The 11,785-nt window shown below is 42.2% G+C and overlaps 1 long non-coding RNA gene across 1 annotated transcript; it reads right to left on the bottom strand.

The window, feature by feature from the left end:
* Window positions 1-402: 402 nt before the first annotated feature.
* Window positions 403-11,455, bottom strand: LOC131828919 (uncharacterized). The gene is made up of 4 exons (XR_009352607.1): window positions 10,987-11,455; window positions 8,958-9,064; window positions 5,227-5,304; window positions 403-745 (listed from the first exon to the last, which is right to left on the bottom strand). It is a non-coding gene; the product is annotated as an uncharacterized LOC131828919 (long non-coding RNA).
* Between the last annotated feature and the right edge of the window lie 330 nt (window positions 11,456-11,785).

Raw genomic sequence — 11,785 nt, 5'->3', positions numbered from 1 at the left:
TTTCTTTCTTTCTTTCTTTCCTCTTTCCCACCTCTGAAGGATTTGGAAATTTTCCTTATCTTTTATCTATCAGGAGTTCTGGCAGATAAAAAGTAGACTTCCTGGGGTGCCTGGGTGGCTCAGTGGGTTAAGCCACTGCCTTCGGCTCAGGTCATGATCTCGGGGTCCTGAGATCGAGTCCCGCATCGGGCTCTCTGCTCAGCAGGGAGCCTGCTTCCCTCTCTCTCTCTGCCTGCCTCTCCATCTACTTGTGATTTCTCTCTGTCAAATAAATAAATAAAATCTTTAAAAAAAAAAAAAAAAGTAGACTTCCTAACCTTCTACTAATAACTTCCACCACTGATTTTTTTTTTTCCCCTGTATCAGGGATTTTCAGTTTTAAGTAACAGACACTGATTCTGGATAACAAGCAAAACATTTTATTGTAAGGGTATGAGATAGTCTACAGAACTGAAGGAAAAACTAAAAAGAATCAAGCATGAAAAAGCTGAGAACCAGAGTAAGTCTGGGATCCAGGTAGAAACTATGAACTTTATTTTTAGGGCTCTGCAATGGCCACTTTCCTTCATTGCAATAACTGGGCTGAAGAGTCAGTTTTCTGGGTGAGAGAATTCCATGGGCCTAGTTTGGCTCAGCTGCCCTGGGCTTGGATCTCAGGGTCCGTTGACTGACAGCTCCAACAAGACTGCTCTCAGTAGAGGAGGGAAAGTTGCCAAGGGGTTATCAAGAAAAAGGAAAATGGCACCTGGGTGGACAGAAAAACAAACAGATGTCATGTACAGTGCCTTTGATCAGGTTGCCTCCTCTACCTGGAATGCCCTTCCCCACTGCAAACTCTAGTCCAGCTCAGACATCACCTCCATCAAGAAGTCTTCCCTGACTCAAACACATACCCTCACCAGTTGCTGAGTTGGATATTCCACAGTTTTCTGGGTTCCCTTCTCTTATTGCTCTTAAAACACTGGAGTGCTGGTGCCTTTGTGACTCAGTCGGTTAAGCATCTGCTTTTGGCTCAGGTCATGATCCCAGGGTCCTGGGATTGGGCCTTGCATTGGGCTCCCTGCTCAACTGGGAGCTTGCTTCCCCCTCTGCCTGCCACTCCCCCTGCTTGTGTCCTCTCCCCCTCTCTATCTCTGTCAAATAAATAAACAAATAAAATCTCAAAAAAAAAAAAAAAGCAAAAAACACTGGAGTGTAATTCTCTGAATATCTGAATTCTTTGAGAAAAGAAACAATGTATTATTCAATATTCTACCTTTAGCTCCTTGCACATAGTGGGCACTCAACAGATGTCTCTTGGATGATCAGTTGGAAGGAAAAATGGGCCAGTGATGAATCTGATACTTTGTAGGATCTGGACTATTTTGACTTTAAGTTATAGCAAGCAGAAGAATCTTTATATAGGCAGAAGAATTCAACTATAATACATCAATCCAATAACTATCATCTTCAAAGCAGTAGCAATATAAAATTTTAAAGGATTTTTTTTGCAGCTTTTGGAGCAGAGAATATAAGCACCCGTTTATTTTGTACACAATAGCTAGTAAAGCAGACGCTTAGTAAACACACCAGGTGAAATAAATTAAATCAGAACAATTCACCTGAAATAGCTATCGGCGCCTGTTTGTCTTCCAAGTGAAGGTCTAATTCATGGCGCATCAATCACGCTTTCCCATTCAAGCTCATCCGAAAATGCCCACAAATTTATAAAAGAATTTGCCAAGTGATCTTCATGCAGATGCTTCTTGGTTAGGAGGGCGCCGGTCCACAGGACCTGCCTGGCTCCCGAGAGCTGCGGCCTTAGGGAATGTTGAGAAAACATGTAGCTGGCTCAGAACTGAGGTAGGGACTAGTGAGGGAGTCGCATGCTCCTCCACCTCTAGCTGTACGTCCCCTGCAGGAGAAGCATATTTCCAACTTTCTCCTCAAAGATTGGGTAAATAGCTACCGCAGTAAGGCTGGGAAACCCTGGGTGTGGCTTTGCTCTCCTACGTCAGGATCAGGTCTGCTGGTCCTCTAGCGTGGGCCTTTTTGCAGGTAGAAAAAGGAGCTGCCTATGGGATCAGATTAGAAAGACTCTTCCGCAGGCACCTGAATTAGCAAAAGGTGCATACTCCGGATGGAAGCGGATGCGCGAGGTGTGTGGTCCTATATCAAGGGGCATCACTCTGGGAGCAGAATTGGGACTGCATCTTGGGAAACCAAAAGGAGGGCTCACCTATACACGGCATCCCTGCCCTAGATGAGCCCTTTCTCCAAAGAAGACAGCATGATTCAGACTCAAACCACGTACTACAAATCCAGGAGGCATTATAGGGAATAAACAGGTCCTATTACACACTATCTCCTTGGAGAGCTAACTGGAAAAGCCATAAGGGAGGCCAGCCTCGGCATCAAGAAAGGGAACCTGTTCTTTTAATTTTAAAATGCCAAGCATAGGGGCGCCTGGGTGGCTTAGTCATTGGGTGTCTGCCTTCCACTCAGTTCCTGATGCTGGAGTCCTGGGATCCCCCCCGGCATCGGGCTTCCTGCTCTGCTCGGGGGAAAGCCTGCTTCTCCCTCTCCCACTCCCCCTGCTTGTGTTCCCTCTCTCACTGTGCCTCTCCCTATCAAATGAATGGATTAAAAAAATCTTAAAAAAAAAAATAAAATGCCAAGCATAGGGTAAAGTATAAACATCTGTGTATATACTATCAACAACCTAGATTTAATAATAACATTTTATCCTATTTTCTTCAAATCTTATTGAAGCACCCCCGTGTTCTGCCCTGACCAAACCACTACCAACCCCTTCTCCTTCCTCAATCACCAGACTGTCCTCTAGTTGGTATCTGTCCTGCCCATGCTCATTTTTTATACTTTCTGTGTATTTTTACACAAACAAGATGTGTTTTGAAAAAAAATAGACAATTTAGATATACCTATACAATAAATGCATATAAGCATCATGTATTATATGTAAATATATAATAAATACAGTGTAATGTAACATATAATACATAAGTAATGTGAACAATGTAAAGTTGGGTGTGTTTTTATATTTTTATCTAAATGGTGTCCTATAATTCAGACCCCTCCATAGTTTGCTATTTATATGCCCTGTTATCTTTCAGAGATTGATCCGTATTGGTAGATGTAATTCTAGCTTATTCATTGTAACTGCTGTTTAAGACGGCATATGACTAATTCACAACTTACTTGTCTATCCTGTTCTGGATGGGTATTAATTCACTCCACCTTTTTGTCTTTCCAGTGATGCAATGATCATTCTTGTGCCTGTTAGTTTGTGCAAGACATTTTCTAGGATATATACTTACAAGTAGAATTTATGGGTCTTAGGAAATGCACTTCACCAGTTTTGAGAGATGTTGCCAATGTGGGCTCTAGAATGGTCTTCCCGACCTGCACTCTAACCAGCAATCTGTGACATGTGTTTCCCCACAGACTCACCAAAACTGATTGGTATCATTTTGGTGGTAGTATCATTTTGGCCAGCTTCATGGGTATAAAATAGTATCACACTATGGTTTTAATTTGAATTTCCCTTGTTATTAGTACGATTGAGTTTCTTTTTCTGAGTGTTCAGTTCATATTATCTGTCCATTATTCTTAGATTATCCTTTCTTGTTAAGTCACAGGAATGTTTAAAAATAATCTTTTATTAAGAATTCTTTGTTGATTATAAGCACTCTAATATCTTTTTTAAGTCTCAAGCTTGTACCTTAACTTTATTTATTGTGTCTTTGTTGGTATAGAAGTGTAATATTTCAATTTAATCATATTTTAAAACCTCCTCCTGGGGCGCCTGTGTGGCTCAGTGGGTTAAAGCCTCTGTCTTCAGCTCAGGTCATGATCTCAGGGTCCTGGGATCAAGCCCCGCATCAGGCTCTCTGCTTGGCAGGGAGCCTGCTTCCCCCCTCTCTCTCTGCCTGCCTCTCTGTCTACTCGTGATCCCTGTCTGCCCAATAAATAAATAAATAAATAAATCCTTTTAAAATAAATAAATAAATGAATGAATGAATGAATGAAACCTCCTCCTTTTGGTGTATGCCATTTGAGGCATAAACCCCTATGTTTAAAAGTTCCCTATGTTTCCTCCTCAAAGTTTTAAACTTTCCCTTTCCTATGTACATCTTAATCCCATCTGGAATTTACTTGTGTCTAAAGTGTGAGGTAGGGATTTCCTGTTTCCATCAATCATCCCAGCACTTGACTAATTCTTCCTCTCTCTGTAGATTTGTATTTCTGTCTCTGTTGTGAACCAAGTTCCCATGTGTTCATGAGTCTGTTGTGGAGACCATTCCATCAGCCTATCTTTCTCTCCCTGTAAAAATACCAAATTCTTTCACTACTCTCAGAAAAGGCAGTTTCACTGATACCTGAAATGATGCCGTTCTTTGGGTGAGACATGAACACCTCAAGGAAGGACAGTGCTCTAAATCAAAGACAATATGATGGACATATCCTGCTTAGATTCCTTCCAGTCTGCCAGTCTACTGAGAGATATATTGACAGAGAAAATCAAAGAACCAGGACACTAAGAGCTTCCAGAAGGGGAAAAGAAAACAGGTTTGGATAGAGAGGCTCTTGGGCAGAAAATTTTTTAAAAAACATATTTCCAATTACTCGGATTTTTTTCTAGGTTTGCCTTGAATGTAAATACATTTGTTCAGAAATATGGTACTTCAAGATATCAATGTGCCCCCACGGTATTACAGGCCAACTCTTATCATAAAATCATAGCCAGCATCAGAGCTCACATTTACTGACACTTGGGCTAAATACATGATAGGCACTATTTTATTTAATCCCATAACCTGGGTAATTTCCTTGAAATACACATGAGAAAGTTGAAACACAGAGAAGGGAAGTGGCTTGTACAAGATCACACAGCCTGGTGAGTGACAAAACTCAGCTTGTGTTCTTTGCCATTAGATTACATTGCCCTATGCATTGTAGAATGTTCCACACTGGAGTGGGATTATCTATTTTTGAGGGGAGGGAGTGAATCTTATTTTACCATTACATCCTCAACCAGAGCACTGTGTTAGTCACACAATAGGCTCTCCATCAATATTCGTAGACAAGAATGAATAGATGCATGTTGTCTGTGGGGTCTGTGGTTTCTGAGTCATGAAAGGCCTCGGCGGTTTATTTAGTAGGCTGGGGAGAAGAATCTTCACCTTACTTCCTTTGAAAGCCACGCCAGACCTCTTTGTTACTTACCCTCAAATGATGGCCTGAGTTACAAACACACAGCAATGTACTTCTTCCTACATCGATCCTGGAAATGTACAAATAGGGCTGGGGATGAGGGCACACAAAGATCAGTACAAGCCATCCTTCCACCTTGGACATTGGCTTTCAACTTCTAGAAACGTTCCCATTTCCCAGATGTGGGAAGCATCACTGGCTTGGTTTCTCTGCAGAGGTAACAACTTTGTCTCCTCACAAGGCTGTGTGCTAAATCTGAAAAGTAGCTTGCAGCTCAACCCCACAGAGGCCACTGCTGTGATGGGGATTCCCAGTCAGTACAGAGGTCTCTGCTACTCAGTGGAGTTCCCCAACATGAGATGTAAGTGGACCACAGAACTCATTGGTCTCTCGGCCCTTGGGGAACTTCACCACCATGACATCTCCTCCAATGAACTGGTTTTGAGGAAAGCATCTGCAAGGAGGGGGCGGCTGTCCTATGTTAGGAGCTGATTTCAGAAGGCCTGATTCTCTCCCCAGACTTTGTAGAATTAAATGGATTGATTGGTGATGACTTCATAGCAGGTAGGCTTCTAGTTCCCACCTCCTTGGATCACCCTGTTCACCGTCTCTGAACCAAGATCAACCTCAAACCCTCCTTAGGCTACACACTGTGGCTTCTGTTCTAGGCATAAGCATATAGGAAGCTTTTCAGTTGAGAAAGTGTCTCAATGTTAACTTCCTTGTGCTAGGAATTCTTATCCACTGTCTTAATCATTCACTTGGATTCTGACATTGACTCACAATTCCCTGGAAGCTCTGTACATTCTGAGTGTCCCCCAGCCATGCCGCGTCCTGGTCAGGCCTTACTGCCAGTTAGCTGATCCAGCCTCAGGCACCACACCCCTTGCCATGGATTCACACACCATCTTGATCATTGACATGCAATCCCATGGCCTAGAGAAGGCCCCTCACTTTCAAATTTGACAAATATGTCCTGAATACCTCCTATGTTCTAAGCACCTTCTTCTAGACATGACAATAATGAACCAGTTCCTTCCCTCAGAGACATCCATTCTAGGGAGGAGGAAAGAAAATCTATACACAAATAATGAGTGAACATGAAATTCAGTAGTAACGAGCAGCAGTGTCAATAAATAAATAAATAAAATAAGGCTAGGAATAGGAGTACCATGGGAAAGAGGTGTCACTCTGATAAAGGAGCCAAGGAAGAAGGTAACATGTGAACGAGATGTGAATGAATGAGAGAGAAAGCCACATGACGATCTGGGGGGTGGGTGTGGGGGGGCGGGCGACACACTCAGCAAAGCAGCTGAGGTGGAAATGAGTGTGGTGAGGTGGGAGAACAGAAGGTAGGCCAGGGTGGCTGGAAGATGGGCAGAGAGGAATAGAATGGGGGAGATGAGGCCACAAGAGAAGACCCTAGATCCCACGGCTATTTGAGGCCATGGTGAGGTCTTCTGATTGTACTCCGAGTGTGCCGGAAAGGCACTGGAGAGTGGAAAGCAGAAGAATGACAGGATCTGAGGTATGTTTTTAAAGAACTGAGGAGGACAAGACTGCAGGGCACAAAGGGTGGAGCCAGACAGGACTCTCTGGAACAGAGTGTGTGAGAGACAGCAGAGGGGACGCTGGCCGGCAACGGTGGAGTTGATGACAAGTGGTCAGACCAGCACAACTTCTGTCAGCTCTTCCTGAGAGGCCGGATGGAGAATGCGTGGAAACAAGAGGAGCTGAGGATGTCTCCCAGGGCTTCCTGCTTTCTGAACATAGTTCAGAGGTACGAAATGGGAAAACAAGCACATGGAGATGGGTTCCTCACCAGCCATCCCTTTGGGAGACCACTCTTCTTGGCCCATTCGACCTCAGCCTGAATCCCCAAACCACTGATGGGCATCTAACCTGAATTACAGACTTAATGATAGGAAGAGATGAAAAGTTTCAGGCATGTGCTCTCTGTAGAACTAAACCGTGATCCAGTGACAGCTTATTCCCAAGAAGGTAGTACTAGGGATTCTCGAAGCCAGTCTCAGGCCCCCCCAAAACCTGGAAATGACAGTTTGGCTGTGGAATAAAGAGAAAAAGGCCCTTGGTGGGACTGGCAAACATATCTCCTTCCCTGCCCTCCAAGTCCAAGCCCACTGCTAATCAACAATGTCATTCTTATTCATGTGACTAGATGCCACCTCACACTTGGTACCAACTACAACAGGTCACACAGCCACTACCAGTTAATGACAGATGACTGCCATTCTGGCTTCTGATGGGTCATAGTGGTTTAGTTCTTCAAGGTCGGACAGTCCTGAGGTAGCCTTTGACGGTCTCTAGCCGAGACAGCTTTCAGCCACATTATGGATACGCCAGAAAAGGAAACAGATTGATAAAGCTTTGCCCTGGACCCTTTACATAGACTGTCTTGTCATGTTGTCGCACAGTTTGTCTTTGGTGACAGTGTTAATTATGCCCCGGTACACTCAGGCATCCCAGCACCTGCTGTGGTCACTAACTACACCACTGCATTCTCCCTGACAGGTCCAGGTTCCTGAGTGATTCTGGAAGCTTCACACCTCAGCTGACCGCTTTCCCAACCAGGACTTCCATTTCCCCATTCTCTCTGCGCACAATACCAGGAGGTAATAGTTTAAACCACATATGTCTATTTCTGCCAGGTTGTCAACCAGCTGATATGTAATATCCTTTTCCCACAAAATGATGCACAGAATGGGAATTTCTGGAATTGTGACAGAACTTCTGGGAAGAAAGGTATTTTGGGGCAGGGAGATTTTAGGCCTCTCGCAGGCATGACACCAGACAGACAAGAGTCCAGATGGGTCGCATCCACCATTGCACGCCATAGAAAGCCAACCCTTTTTGGCTTGTGACCTACAAAGGGCCATTTTGAACAATATTTGGGGCAGAAGAAAATCAGCGTGCCATCCTGACTCTGCCAAAGCTCTTCTACCACTGTACACATAACACCTCAACTTCTAGCTATTGTTTGGAATTGATTTTATCCACACCAAACTACATGAAGAAGAGGCTCAAAAGGGAAATTTCTTAACCGTGTATAGGACTCTGACCACATCCTGCCCAGAAAGGAGGGGCTGGGCTGTGGATCACTGTCCAAGACATCTAAATGCACAGTCCTAGTGGTTTTGTTTTTTTTTTTTTTTCTGGTTGTTTATTTTATTTGGGGCTCCACACTTGGACTTTTGAGAAAATTCTTAAATTATTTTAACTAACCCCACCCACACAAATAGAATGACTCACCCCAGAGGGGTCTAGGTTGATGTCTGGTGAGACAGGGAGTTTAAACAACTGCTCTAGAAAACAATGTCTTAAATTACCCCTGTAGCAACTGCTGCTCGGAAGCAAGGTCCAGAGAGAGGGCATCCTGATATTCTTTCATAGATATAGCAAAGTCCCAGTCGAAAATAATGGCACACTCAAATTGTGAAGTAGGAGGAGAGTTCATGAGAAAGAGACTCTTCAGAGACGTGGCCATGGTATAGGGAAAGAAGAAAGAGTGTAGCATCTGGGGCTAGCCCCAGAAGCCCTTCCCTTACTCTCCCTGAGCCTGAAGAGGCAGAGAAGGAGCGGTTTCCAAGGAAACAGAGGATTGTGAGGAGAGGGTCCCCAACAGACAACAAGAGCTATATGACTCACAGTATTAAGACCCTGGCAATCTACCTTGTCCCTACAGGAAGGGAGTCAGGGGAATAAATACCCAGTTTCACCCTTACCTGATTGGCAGATCTCCTGCTTGTACCTCCCACTGGCCATTTGCCAAAAGGAAGACCAGGTCAGCCCCCAGTGCACACAGCTGGGTGGAGAAGGGTAGACACTGGATCTGGGGTGGGAATGGGGGGGGGTATAAACAGAAGATATGTAGCAGATATGGTACATTTGTGTATTGGCAAATAAGTCAATTCCAAGAAAAATAAGACAACTCTTTGAGATTTCTCTGGCTCTAAAATTCTCGAACTCTACATATATTAATTTTTTATTATGTCATTTGCTACCTTTCTTTCCAAATTACCCAAGTACTCCCTTAAAAGAATGTATTTAAATCGAGGGTGGAAAATGGGCTTTATCTCACATGTCAATTCCAGTCAATGTCCATTGTCTTGTTGAGGATTGGGAGGCCCAACTGGGCTTGGCAAGAATAAGTGCCCACCATGGGCACTTATTGATAAGTATGCCCACCATGGGCTCTGGAAGGGCAAGGGGTAAAGAAATCCTCATATTAATATCCAATGGACTACAGCAAAAGGAGAAAATGAGATAAATATCCAGATAATTTGATTTTAAATTTATCCAGAAAAGAAATTGAGGAAGACACAAGAATATTCCCTTTAAGTTTGTGTATCTTTATATGTTTGTGTTTAACTTCAATCTATCTAGTACAGAAAAAATTTTATATGAGTACTGCAGACACAAGTATCATGTCAGGTTCTAGGAACATGAACAGTTGATACTTCTGATTTTATCCTACTGGTGGTTTTATGTTCACATGGACACATGTTCACATGTGAAATGGCATAGACGATCTTACAAAATGACTTGTTATCTTTATGTTTACTCTCTAGATCTGTAAAGTCCAATATGGTAGCCATAAGTCATATATGGACATTTTAATTTAATTAGAATTAAATAAAATTAAAACTTCATCTTTTCAGTCACACTAGCCCCATTTCAAATATTCAATAGGTGCATAATATAGAACAAATATAGAACAGTTCCATCATTGCAGAAAGTTCTATTAGAAGGTGCTGCTCTAGAATCCAAGGCGTATTGTTGGACACAATGAAAATGATGTGTCTTTAAGGGTCCCTTAGGCATTTTTACAAGCTTTTTATTTTAATTCCAGTATAGTGAACATAGAGTGTTATATTAATGTTTCAGGTGTACAATATAGTGATTCAACATTTACATATGATACCCAGAGCTCATCCCAACAAGTGCCCTTCTTAATCCCCATCCCCTATTTCGCCCATTCCCCCCCCCCCCCGCTCCCCTCTGGTAACTATCAGTTTGTTCTTTATAGCTAAGAGTCTGAAGTTTGATTCGTCTCTCTCTCTTATCTCCCTTTGCCCATTTGTTTTGTTCTTAAGTTCCACATATGAGTAAAATCATATGGTATATGTCTTTCTCTGACTCACTTATTTTGCTTAGCATCATACTAACTCCATCCACATTGCTGCAAATGACAAGAGTTCATTCTTTTTAATGGCTGAGTAATATTCCGTTGTGTATATGTACCACTTCTTCTGACACTAGGGCTGCTTCCACAATTTGGCTACTGTAAATAATACTGCAATAAACACAGGAGTACCTTATCACTTTGAATTAGTATTTTTGTAGTTTTGGGGTAAATACCCAGTATATCACTTAAGTATTTTAGTAATCCTATTATGTATGAGGCAATAAACTAAGTGCTTTATAAGCATTATCTCATTTAATCCATGCACGAGTGCGTGTTCGTGTGTGTGTGTGTGTGTGTGTGTGTGTGTGGTGAGAACACTTAAGTTCTGTTAGAATATTTCAAGTGTACAGTATGGTATTATTTATTATAGTCACCATTCTGTATATTAGATCCTCAGAACTTATTCATCTTATAACTGAAAGTGGTACCCTTTGGCCTACACTTTCCTGTTTGTCCTTCCTCCAGATCCCAGCAACCACCATTTTTCTCTCTGTTTAAATGAGATCAGCTTTCTTAAAAAAAAAAAGATTTCACTTATAAATGATACCATACAATATTTATCTTACTGTTTTATATTCCTTAACATAATGTCCTCCAGATTCATCCACATTGTTGCAAATGGCAAGATATCCTTCTTTTTATGGCTGAATAATATTCCATTGTATAAACATCATGTTCTTCCATTGCCAGACATGAGGGTCGTTTCCATATCTTGGCTATTGTGAATAAGGCTGAAATGGAGATGGGAGTACAGATATCTCTCTCTGAGATCCTGTTTTCCTATCCTTCATACAGGTACCCAGGGGTAGCATTGCTGGATTATTTGGTGATTGTGCTTTTAATTTTTGGAGAACCTCCATCCTGTTTTCCAGAGTGGCTGCACCAATTTACATTCCCACCAAAAGTGCAAAAAGGTACTCTCCACATTCTCACCAAAATTTGTTAGCTCTTATCTTTTTAGTAACATTCATCCTGACAAGTACAAAGTGGTATCTCTTCATGTTTTTGATCTGCATTTCCCTGATGATTAGTGATGTTAAACACCTTTTCATGTCCCTATTGGCTATCTGTACATCTTCTTTGGAAAAATGTCTATTCAGGTCCTTTGCCCAGTGTCTCCCCTAATTTTTACAACCACTGGATGAGGGAGGAATTATCACTCCTGTGTTATAGATAAGGGCATGAGAAGCAACTCATCTGATAACCACAAGGTAGTAACTAAAAGAGCTCAGATTCAGAACCAACTTATCTAAGTTGAAATGTAATTTATTTGCCAAACCAGCATATTTCCTTACATAATAGATTATTACCTGTTGTTCAAAATGCATGATAGAGTGGAGTATGACATATCCTTGAATTAAACAT

Source organism: Mustela lutreola, chromosome 4, assembly GCF_030435805.1.
Source record: "Mustela lutreola isolate mMusLut2 chromosome 4, mMusLut2.pri, whole genome shotgun sequence".
NCBI lineage: Eukaryota > Metazoa > Chordata > Mammalia > Carnivora > Mustelidae > Mustela > Mustela lutreola.
Note: the sequence above shows the minus strand (reverse complement) of the source record. Positions and strands in the feature narration are given on the sequence as shown.